The sequence below is a fragment of the Conger conger genome, chromosome 13, assembly GCF_963514075.1.
Source record: "Conger conger chromosome 13, fConCon1.1, whole genome shotgun sequence".
Lineage (NCBI taxonomy): Eukaryota > Metazoa > Chordata > Actinopteri > Anguilliformes > Congridae > Conger > Conger conger.
This window is the reverse complement of record NC_083772.1, coordinates 29,734,614-29,744,110: the sequence shown is the minus strand read 5'-3', so window position 1 is coordinate 29,744,110 and position 9,497 is coordinate 29,734,614. Positions and strand designations below refer to the sequence as shown.

General features: G+C 49.9%; 1 protein-coding gene across 8 annotated transcripts in view; it reads left to right on the top strand.

The window, feature by feature from the left end:
* The first annotated feature begins 4,371 nt into the window (after nucleotides 1-4,371).
* LOC133108681 (muscleblind-like protein 1) overlaps nucleotides 4,372-9,497 on the top strand; it is a 61,789-nt gene continuing 56,663 nt past the window's right edge. For 6 of the 8 annotated variants that reach the window (XM_061218327.1, XM_061218326.1, XM_061218324.1 and 3 more), the window contains exon 1: nucleotides 4,428-4,586. The gene's annotated coding sequence lies outside the window, so the exon portion shown is untranslated. Of the gene's footprint in view, nucleotides 4,587-9,497 lie in introns of all 8 variants that reach the window. The other 2 variants (XM_061218329.1, XM_061218328.1) reach the window with 2 other exon arrangements.

The window sequence follows — 9,497 nt, the reverse complement described above, 5'->3', positions numbered from 1 at the left end:
AGTGAGATTAACACATACACACATCAGCTGACATGCGCTCATGCACCCTGGGAGTGAGATTGACACACACCACACACACAAACACACACATCAGCTGACATGCTCTCATGCACCATGGGTGCTGGAGTAACTTTCATTCGTTAGAGGCAGAGTCATAAATTCAGAAGAGATACAGGGTGAAAGATTAATGATGCCGTGCAGCTGAAGGACATAGACAGAGAAAAAGTATTCAATTTGAGCCCCAGGCTTGTGATAGGTCCATTTCAGAACCATCTGTATGGAGTTCATGTGACCAAGTTTCACTGGTGGAGCCTTTCCTTTATCTCTTCCTGTTTTGCATGACACTGTGACTGTTCATTTGCCTGAGGGTCATGTCCAAACCCTCAAGGCACAGCACAAAACCACACAGCACCTGGGCCTGAATGTTCCTGTTGGTCACCTACTTTCATGTCTAAACTACCTATCCCAAAAAAGCAGCACCCTCCCTGACAGACACAGATACAGCATATGGAAAGGGTTCAAGGGTTCAGAGTAGGTAGGCTAGCTGTCTGATGAACTGTGTCCAAGCAGCGTGAAGCAGAAGTGCATCTTTATTTTGTGTATATTTGACTCTGTATACTGTATGCAGGTCTGTGTGTGTTTACTGATGGATGAATCGCATACGGTACTCTATGTATTTATTTGAGGATGTGGAGGTGTTAGTGTGGAGGTGAGAATGAGGAGATAGGTAAGATTAGGGAGGCATTGGTGTGGAGATGAGGTTGGGGTGGTACTGGTGTGGAGGTGTTGTGTGGAGGTGTGGATGGGGAGGTGTTGGTGTGGAGGTGAGGATGGGGAGGTGTTGGTGTGGAGGTGAGATTAGGGAGGCGTTGGTGTGGAGATGATGATGGGGTGGTATTGGTGTGGAGGGGTTGGTGTGTAGGTGTGTAGGTGTGCATGGGGTGGTATTGATGTGGAGATGTTGGTGTGGAGGTGTGGATGGGGTGGTATTGATGTGTATGTGAATATGAGGAGTGTGGATGGGGGGGAGGATGGGGAGGTGTGGATAGAGGGGTGAGGATGGGGAGGTGAGGATGGGGAGGTGTTGGCATAGCAGTGGTGAGTTTTCAGAAATGGCTTCTTATTTTAAACACTATACTGTTCCAACGTAACAGAAGGGGTTAGTGGGTGCATTGTTCAGTTTGGTGTAGTCACAGCGACAGTAGAGGTCACTATGGCGATGGCTGTTGCAATTAACTGATCTGAATTTTGTGTAGATACCCAGCAGGTGCTTCCAAAACTGTTTAAATGCTCTTCCAGCTGTTGATGTATGAAAAGTAAAAGGAATGAGACATCTTTCTCATTTTGTTGGTGTCTCTCTCTTTCTCCTACTCTTTCTCTTTCAGACCAGCTCACTTTTGCAACAGTTGTGTTGAGCAACTGTTGGCCTCATTGGCAATCTGTAGGGCTGTGCCAAAAACAAATGATCAGTGTCAAATTTGTGTCTACATTGCAGGCTCGCTATTACCAGCCAGGTGTCACATTTTAACCAGCTTTCAGGGCGTTTTTGAGAATGGCAAGAATATTGTACATTCATAGATACTAGGTTTTAATGAATTGCAGTCTCTATTATGTTAAGAAGTACACTTACATAATGATATCTGTTCATGGAGGAGGAAAGGTCTGTGATTTGGACAGGGCAGATGCCTCGGCTGGGGACGGTGGGTGAGAGTATCCATGGGGATTTGAGTCAGCTAGTTTAAATTGGAGCTGACATATCACCATGGACAGACAGGAGTTTTGTTTGTACTTCCGCTTGGGAACAACATTCAAGAGTTGCCTAGGGGTGCTTTCTGAGAATTATTCCAAACGTCACCTTTAATGATTGCAGACATTGTCTTCTATCGAACTGAAAATATCAAACAATTTTCAATCTGAATTGATAGCTCCTCTTGAAGAAGTTGAATTGAACTGCATTATGGGTGTGTGCATGTGTGTGTGTGTGTGTGTGTGTGTGTGTGTGTGTGTGTGTGGATGGGTATATAAACACCTTCACACTTGGGTGCCTGTGTGTGACTTGTTGACTCACAGTTTTCATTTTAGCTCTGTGGGCGTTGATGATTTGTCAGTGCTCGCTTTCCTATGAACCAGGAGTCTCACGGAGCGTCACTGGCCAAATCCCTCTGGGAAAGTAATGCATATTTGTTTTAGTCTTCGTCTTCAGAGACAACATAAAAAATGAGCGTGTGTCACTGCATTTCTCTGCTGAAACACCTCTATTGTGTTCTGACATCTCTGACACCTTGTAGTTCACAGGGTGAACGTCAAACAAAGGAGCTTTAACATGCAAAGTATTGTATGAATTGCAGGCACTCACTTTATCACTCAAAAGAGAACTTAATAGCTTATTTTCAAAAAGAACCAAAAATAGGTTAAGGGATAAATATTCCTCAGTGTCCAGCCATTTTGGGCTCTGGTCTGCAGTGATTCAAGACTGGTTTTCACATCAATGTTCGACCTTAGCCTTTCTGTAGTACACCTGTGGCTCAGATCTCATTTTGAGACCATCAGCTTGTGATGAACAGGACATCCAGTGAAGTAGATGCTTGTTTAGAGTGAGCCTGAAAATAGCTTCTAATTTTGCTCTTGCACTTTGCACATTTCCTCTAGTTCCATTCTTATCAAGGCCAATTATCATTACTTTTTATTCAAAATGAGGGAAACCTTTTGAAAGACTCAAATATGAAATTGGCAGTGACTGACGCAACACTATTACTCAGACACCTACTATACACTGCGCTGCTCAGAGATCCACACTACACTGTACTGCTCAGAGATCCACACTACACTGTACTGCTCAGAGATCCACACTACACTGTACTGCTCAGAGATCCACACTACGCTGTATTGCTCAGAGATCCACACTACACTGTACTGCTCAGAGATCCACACTACACTGTACTGCTCAGAGATCCACACTACGCTGTATTGCTCAGAGATCCACACTATGCTGTACTGCTCAGAGATCCACACTACACTGTACTGCTCAGAGATCCACACTACGCACTGACCTGCTGTACACTACACTATACTGCTCTGGGGCCCACACTATGCAGTGATCCACACTACACTGTACTGCTCAGAGATCCACACTACGCACTGACCTGCTGTGCACTACACTATACTGCTCTGGGGCCCACACTATGCAGTGATCCACACTATACTGTACTACTCAGACCCACACTATGCAGTGATCCACACTATACTGTTCTACTCAGACCCACACTATGCAGTGACGTACTGTACACTACACAGTACTGGGTGACATTCGCTCAGGCGGTAAGAGCAGTCGTCTGGCAGTCGGAGGGCTTTACTGTACTACTCAGAGACCCACACTATGTTGTGACCCACATAGAGGGCAGTTTAAGAGTGAGCAGCCATGGGGAATGGGGCTGTAGTCACTGTGGTCGCAGTCTAAGCATCGTAACCTGGTGTCTTTCTGCCATTACAGCCCAAATTTCCATCTGCGGGGGACAGCATTCCCGCTCCCAACATTCAGCATGCCTTTTTCGGTCAGGGATAAACACTCAGCCAGGTCCAAATCCCAGTGCAAAATGAGATTTTATGCCAAGGCCTTTGGTGGATTATAAATATTTATGAAAGCCTAATCTAAACATTCACACTTGAGCCAGCATGCAGATAATTCAAAGACCGTCAGAGCCCAAAGCCCCGCTGCTGAGTCTAGCTCTCCAAATCACCTGATGTACTAACTGGATGGCAACAATGCAGTTCACAGGTTACTGTACTCTCCAAATCAGATCAGATTGGACTGAACCAAATGGAGGAGATGGGCAGGGGGAGTTTCAGAGGAGATGAGAGAGTTTTGCATATGGTGTGTGTGTGTGTATGTGCATGCATACATGTTTGTGCGTTTGTGTGTGTATGTGTATATGTGTGTGTGTGTGTGTGTGTGTGTGTGTGTGTGCTTGTGTGTGGATGTTTAACTCCCCTTTTTCAGATTTCCCACAATGTGTCAGCCCTTCCTGATGTGATGTGTCTATAAAAGTCACATAACTACGTTACGTATTAAGTAAAATGTGTTTTTATTGCGTGCAGGGAGAAAACTGACCAATATACAAGGTGGATTCCAAGGGGACTGCAAAAAGCTATTTCATTTCTGCATCTTTTTTCCTTTACTGTCTTTCCTTCTTTCTCATTCCAGCCTTTTTGCGTTTTCTGTCTCTGTGTGGCCCCCCCTCTCCTCTCGGTAGCACACAGTTGAAAAGGCCAGTGTGCTGTAATAGAGCCAGCTCTTCCTGGTGGGGCTGGATTAGGGGCGGGGCCACGGTGAGTGAGTGGCACGAGGCGGCGGCAGAAGCACTGCCGAGCGAACGAGGGAGAGAGAGAGAGAGAGAGAGACCGCTGCACTGTGCAGCTGAATGAGTCCAGACAGGAGAATGCTCCGCTTGCGACGGCAGTCCGAGACGCTGCGGTCCTGAAGAATGATCCTCTCAGTGCCTGGGGCTCTGCCGCGGCCGTCCTCCCTCATCTGAACGCACACACACAGGCGCGCGCGGCACACACACACACGCTGGACGATGTGAGAGGTAAGGCTGGCTTTTCTCTCCGTCTCTATGCGGCTGCCGAGCGCAGCTGCTGCAGGAGTCCCGAGCCCGCTCGCATCTGGAGGAGGAAGTTGAGGACTGTGCTGACTGCGTGTGTGTGCGCGTGCGTGTGTGTGTGTGTGTGTGTGCTCTCTGGGGCTGTCGGGGGCCAGGTTCGTCAAAGCCCCGCGTATCGCGCACACGGTCCGGCGCCGGAGAGAGAGGGAAGGTCACACCGCTACAGATGCGCGGTGTAGCAGGGGCGTCCGGTGTGAGGGGCAGCCGGGGGCTGTGGGAGCCGGGCCCGCAGAGACCCCGGCGAGGTGGGGAGGTAGGCAGGTGAAGCGCTCGCCACGGCCGCCCGCACACGCATACGCTCTCCCGCACCTCCGCGCAGACGGCGGGGGGGATGTGGCGCGGCTCTTTTGTTTAAGCGCACAACTTGTGAGTTTTTTTATCTCCCCTCCCCGCCCCGGCGATCGGGATCCCAGCTGAAGTGGCTTGTTTTGCATGTGGTCCAAATATGTGCTGTGAAAGGCGAACTCTCGGGCCTGCCACGTATAAATTATGCGTGACATGTTTAGCAGCGCAGCCTTGTATGGCGAGCGCCGGATCGGAGCCCGGCGGGCCCTGCCAGGAGAGACGCGCCGAGCGTGAGCTCTTCACTTTCCACAGTGCGTCACTCGCTCCTCTTGACTGGAGCAAAGTGAGTGCAGGCGGGCTGCTGGCCAGTGTGCCAGCGGGGGCACCGAGGGGGGGGTATTTACCACAGCTGTGCTAGTTGCCGTGTTTACCTGAGTGAGAAAGCACCGTTTGTTTTTTGGAGCGCGTTATGAGTATTTCGAAGCTGAAATGTCGGTCGTTTGTCTGGCGTTTGTTTTCCGCGCGGTAGGTCAGACTGATGAATAAAGTTTTTGCCGGGGAAGATAGGAGTGAAACGCACGCTCCGCTGCGTATCGTGCGCTGAGAGAAAGACCGCCGCGGCGGAGGAGTTTCTGTGTTTGGACTTCGACAGAAACACTGAGTGATATTTGTCCCCCCGTGGGTTCTGTTATTTTCCCACACGATTGCGAGAGCGGGTGTTTACTCTGGAACTGCCCTCAGGAAGTGATTAAACTCCCGCGGTACTGCTCCATCTAGGTGCTCCTGAGTGACGGTGTTGCGCGGGCGTCTGTGTGCTAGCGCACCTCGGTGTGCGTCACTGGAGTGGGAGGCTGGCCAGCCTCTCCCCTGGACCCCACGCCCCCCCGTCCACACCCAGAGGCCCTGTCTCAGTGGCTGCTGGGAGGCGATGGACTGGGGGTAGGACACAAGACAGATTTATCAGCTGAACCTGGATACAGGCTAAAATAAATAAATAAATAATAATAATAATAATCATAATAATAATAATAATAATAATAATAATAATAATAAAAATAATAATGCCCTTGCATTTTCTATTTAGCTCTTTTCTCACACTCAAAATGCTTTAAAGTGATGAGGGGGAAACTCACCTCAACCACCACCAAGGTGAAGCATCCATATGGGTGAGGCAAGGCAGCCATTTTGAACCTTCACCACACAGTAGCTGAGGTGGAGAGGGAGGATTGGAAGGGTACTTTAGCAGGATGGGGTAGGAAGTCAGGAAAATCTGGAGCAGGGGGAAGTTTTGCTGGGGTTAGGGCCAGCTCATTACATGGCATTCAGCTCCTTCATGCTGCAGTGGGTGTGTGATCTCTACAGGCGTAGACTGCTCGGATAGGACCTGTTTCATCAGGTCCTCATCCTGAGAGGACTCCCAGGTCATCCGCAGTGAGTTCTCAAACTGTAGCCAGCTTTTCCGCCTCAGGGCTGCATATTCGATTGAACGGCACCCTCTTGTCTGATTATTTTACTTCGCTGAGTTTAGTTTTCCTCAAATGTGAGTTTCAGATTGTGGAAGGGTTGTTGTGGAAGGCAGATAGGTTTCTTTGCAGTTAGGAAAAAAAACGCCGCAGTAACCGATTGTTAGGAAGAGCCCAAACACCTTTCATTAGTGCATTATTGCTAAATTACTGCTCTCTGTTCCCCTGGGAGAGCCCACCGAGCCCAGACTGCCACTCAGACAGGGCCACGCTGTAATTTGGAAGATTATGGTGTCAATAAGACAGCCGACTCTCCGCTTCCCCCTCTGTAATGATACTAAACTGCTGGGGAAACTCAAACCGTAAAGTCTTACAGGGAGGCGAGGCCTCAGCCATGGCTTTTAATGGCACATCTCTCTCTCTTCAGTCTCTCTCACTCTCTCTCACTCGTTCGCTCACTCCTTCTGTCCTCCTCCGTGAGCAGGGCTAACAGTGTCAGTGAATTAACATTCCTGGCCTGGACCGTGCTGCTGAACTCTGGATCCAGATGGTTCGAGCCCGGCCTAGCTGGCCGGTGACACTGTGCCGCTCCATTGCGTTGCAGCATACTGCATGACACTCTAAAATAAATGTGTGGCCACAGCTGTCTTATTTGTGCCGTGAGTAAGGGCCTTGTTTCCTGCCGCCTGCCCCCTTTCCCAGGGAACACACACAAACACAAGTGCGCATGCATATGTCCTGGCTCGGGGGATCAGAACCGTCTTTGTTGAGCGAAAGCATGCGCGCATATGCTCTTTCATACTTGCGCGCACGCACGTGGGTGTACGCGCACACACACACACACCCACACGCGCACACACACAAGGATGTACACCCGGAGAGAACCAGCTCTCATCCCTGAAGTCAATGCTTCCTTGTCTGAGTGCCTGTGTGTGTGTGTGTGTGTGTGTGAGAGAAAAAGAGAGAGAGAGAGAGAGAGAGAGAAAGAGAGAGAGAGCATTGTTTGCAGGGTTTCTGGTCTGATCGCTGAGAGAATTGCTATTGTGTTTTACGTGTTGTCCCCTAAGACACGTGTGACATCTGCAGCATTAAGACTGGAGCTCTGTAGGATGGGGGCGTGCCCTCTATTCTCCAGTGTGTACTACACACCGGCCTTGCTGTGCTGCGTCTCCACTTGTTACTGAGCAACATACTGAGTAATGTGGAGTATCTATTTCTATGTGTTTGTATGTGTCTGTGTGTGTGTGTATGCGTGTCTGCCTGTGTGTGTGTGAGAGAGAGAAAGAGAGAGAGAGCAAGAGACAGAGTGAGAGACTGAGAGAGAGAGAGAGGAGGGGGGTGGATGTTTGTTTGTGTGTGTTTAGGTGGGCTGTAGAGGAAATCGGTTAATTAAGTCCATTGATAATATCATTTGAGCCAGATGAGTTTGTGTGTGCACTCGCTGCTGGGCATTGAAGCCCAGGGTGGAAGCAGTGTGCCTGGCTGATGCGGAAGCAGACTGTTAACACTGCCTGTGTCTCTGAGGAACCCTCTCCCTCTCAAACAGCATATATGTTTTCATCAGCCAGCTCACTGAAGAACCTGAAAGCTATGTGAGCTTTGCTCCTTTTAGCATTGCTGTACAGTGTGTGCATTGTACATTGCAGGCAGCTTTCTGGACAGCTATACTGGGGTCCTTGCATAGTCATTGTGACCTACTGTACCGAGCAGCAGCATTGGGTGAAGTGAGATGCCAGATTGCTCAGTCACATGACTAAACTTAACAGGCAGCATCTCCTTGCTTTCAAAGAAACACTTTGGAAAAAATAGATGTTTGATTTCCAGTTTGTCAGTGTGGGCTGCATTCTACACCACAAGCCACAGTGAGACGTACACATAGACACACACACGCTTATGCGCACACACGTACACTCGCACACACAGACAACACACGCAAACACACACACATCTGTTGTATGTGTGTGTGCGCGTGTATGTGTGTGTGTGTGTGTGTGTGTGACAGAAGGGGAGAGGTGGGACAGGCAGTAAGAGGTGACGGTGTGCACACTCTGCAGTTGCTGAGTTCACCTTGAGGGACGGCACTCTGCATACAGACACCAGCAGAGCACCTGAGGAGGAATATTGCTCTTATTTTCCCAATGCAATGGAGACTTGTTTCACTGGTGCAATAGGTTGCAACTTTTCTTACAGCATGAGCTACACACAGAAACATTACTTTTTACTGGCCCTTGTTCATAACATTGTACACAGAGCTGGAGTCTATAGGACTGTAGAGGCTGTGAACTTTCCTCAGTTAGGACAGTGGCTCCAGTATTTAAACACATGACCACCAGGTTCTGAAGTGGGTGCTTGAGCCTTTTGACTTGAGCAAAGCCCTGGGTCAGAGTGTAAATGTCTTGCTTGGTAAGGATTGTGGGAAGGCAATGTGCAAGGAGATAAAGCCCTACTAGTCTGAAGTCTATTTGTGTACATTTAGGCTCTGTGCTTTCATGAACACCCCCTATTCTCTGCCTGGGGTTCCATGCGGTACCCGTGGCGACGGTGACCTTGCAGCTCATTGCAGCGCGTGCTGCAGCATGCAACGTTGCACCGCACAGCATGCTGGGAGAGAGGCAGCCGGCCGGTCGCTGGCGAGGGCGAGGGGGAGGGATGAACGCCGGTCCCCAGCCTCCCCGCGCCCTGCCTGCGAGCCGAGGCGCGGGGCGCAGGCGTCTGCAGCGAGGTGAAGGAGGCGGAGGAGAAACGGCCACCAGAGCCGTGGCTGGAATGCAAACAGCGACGTCTGCCAAGCGATCGCCGCCGCGCGTCTGCAGACTCCGACCGCTTATCTCCCCTCCCCGTTTCCTCTCCCCCCTTTCTCTCCATCAGCCCTTCCTCTACCTTACTCCCTTTCTTCATTCTTCTTCCCCTCCCCTCCTCGCTCTCTCCCCTCTTCTCTGGCCTCTCCGTTTAATCTCGCCATCCCATCCATTCTACTTCCCTCTCCCGCTCCCTTTCTCTTGCTCTTTTACTCCTCCCCTCTTGCCCTCTTCCTCTCCAGAGTCTCCTCTCGTTTACGTCCCCCCCAGCCCCCCCCCTTCTCCGGGTC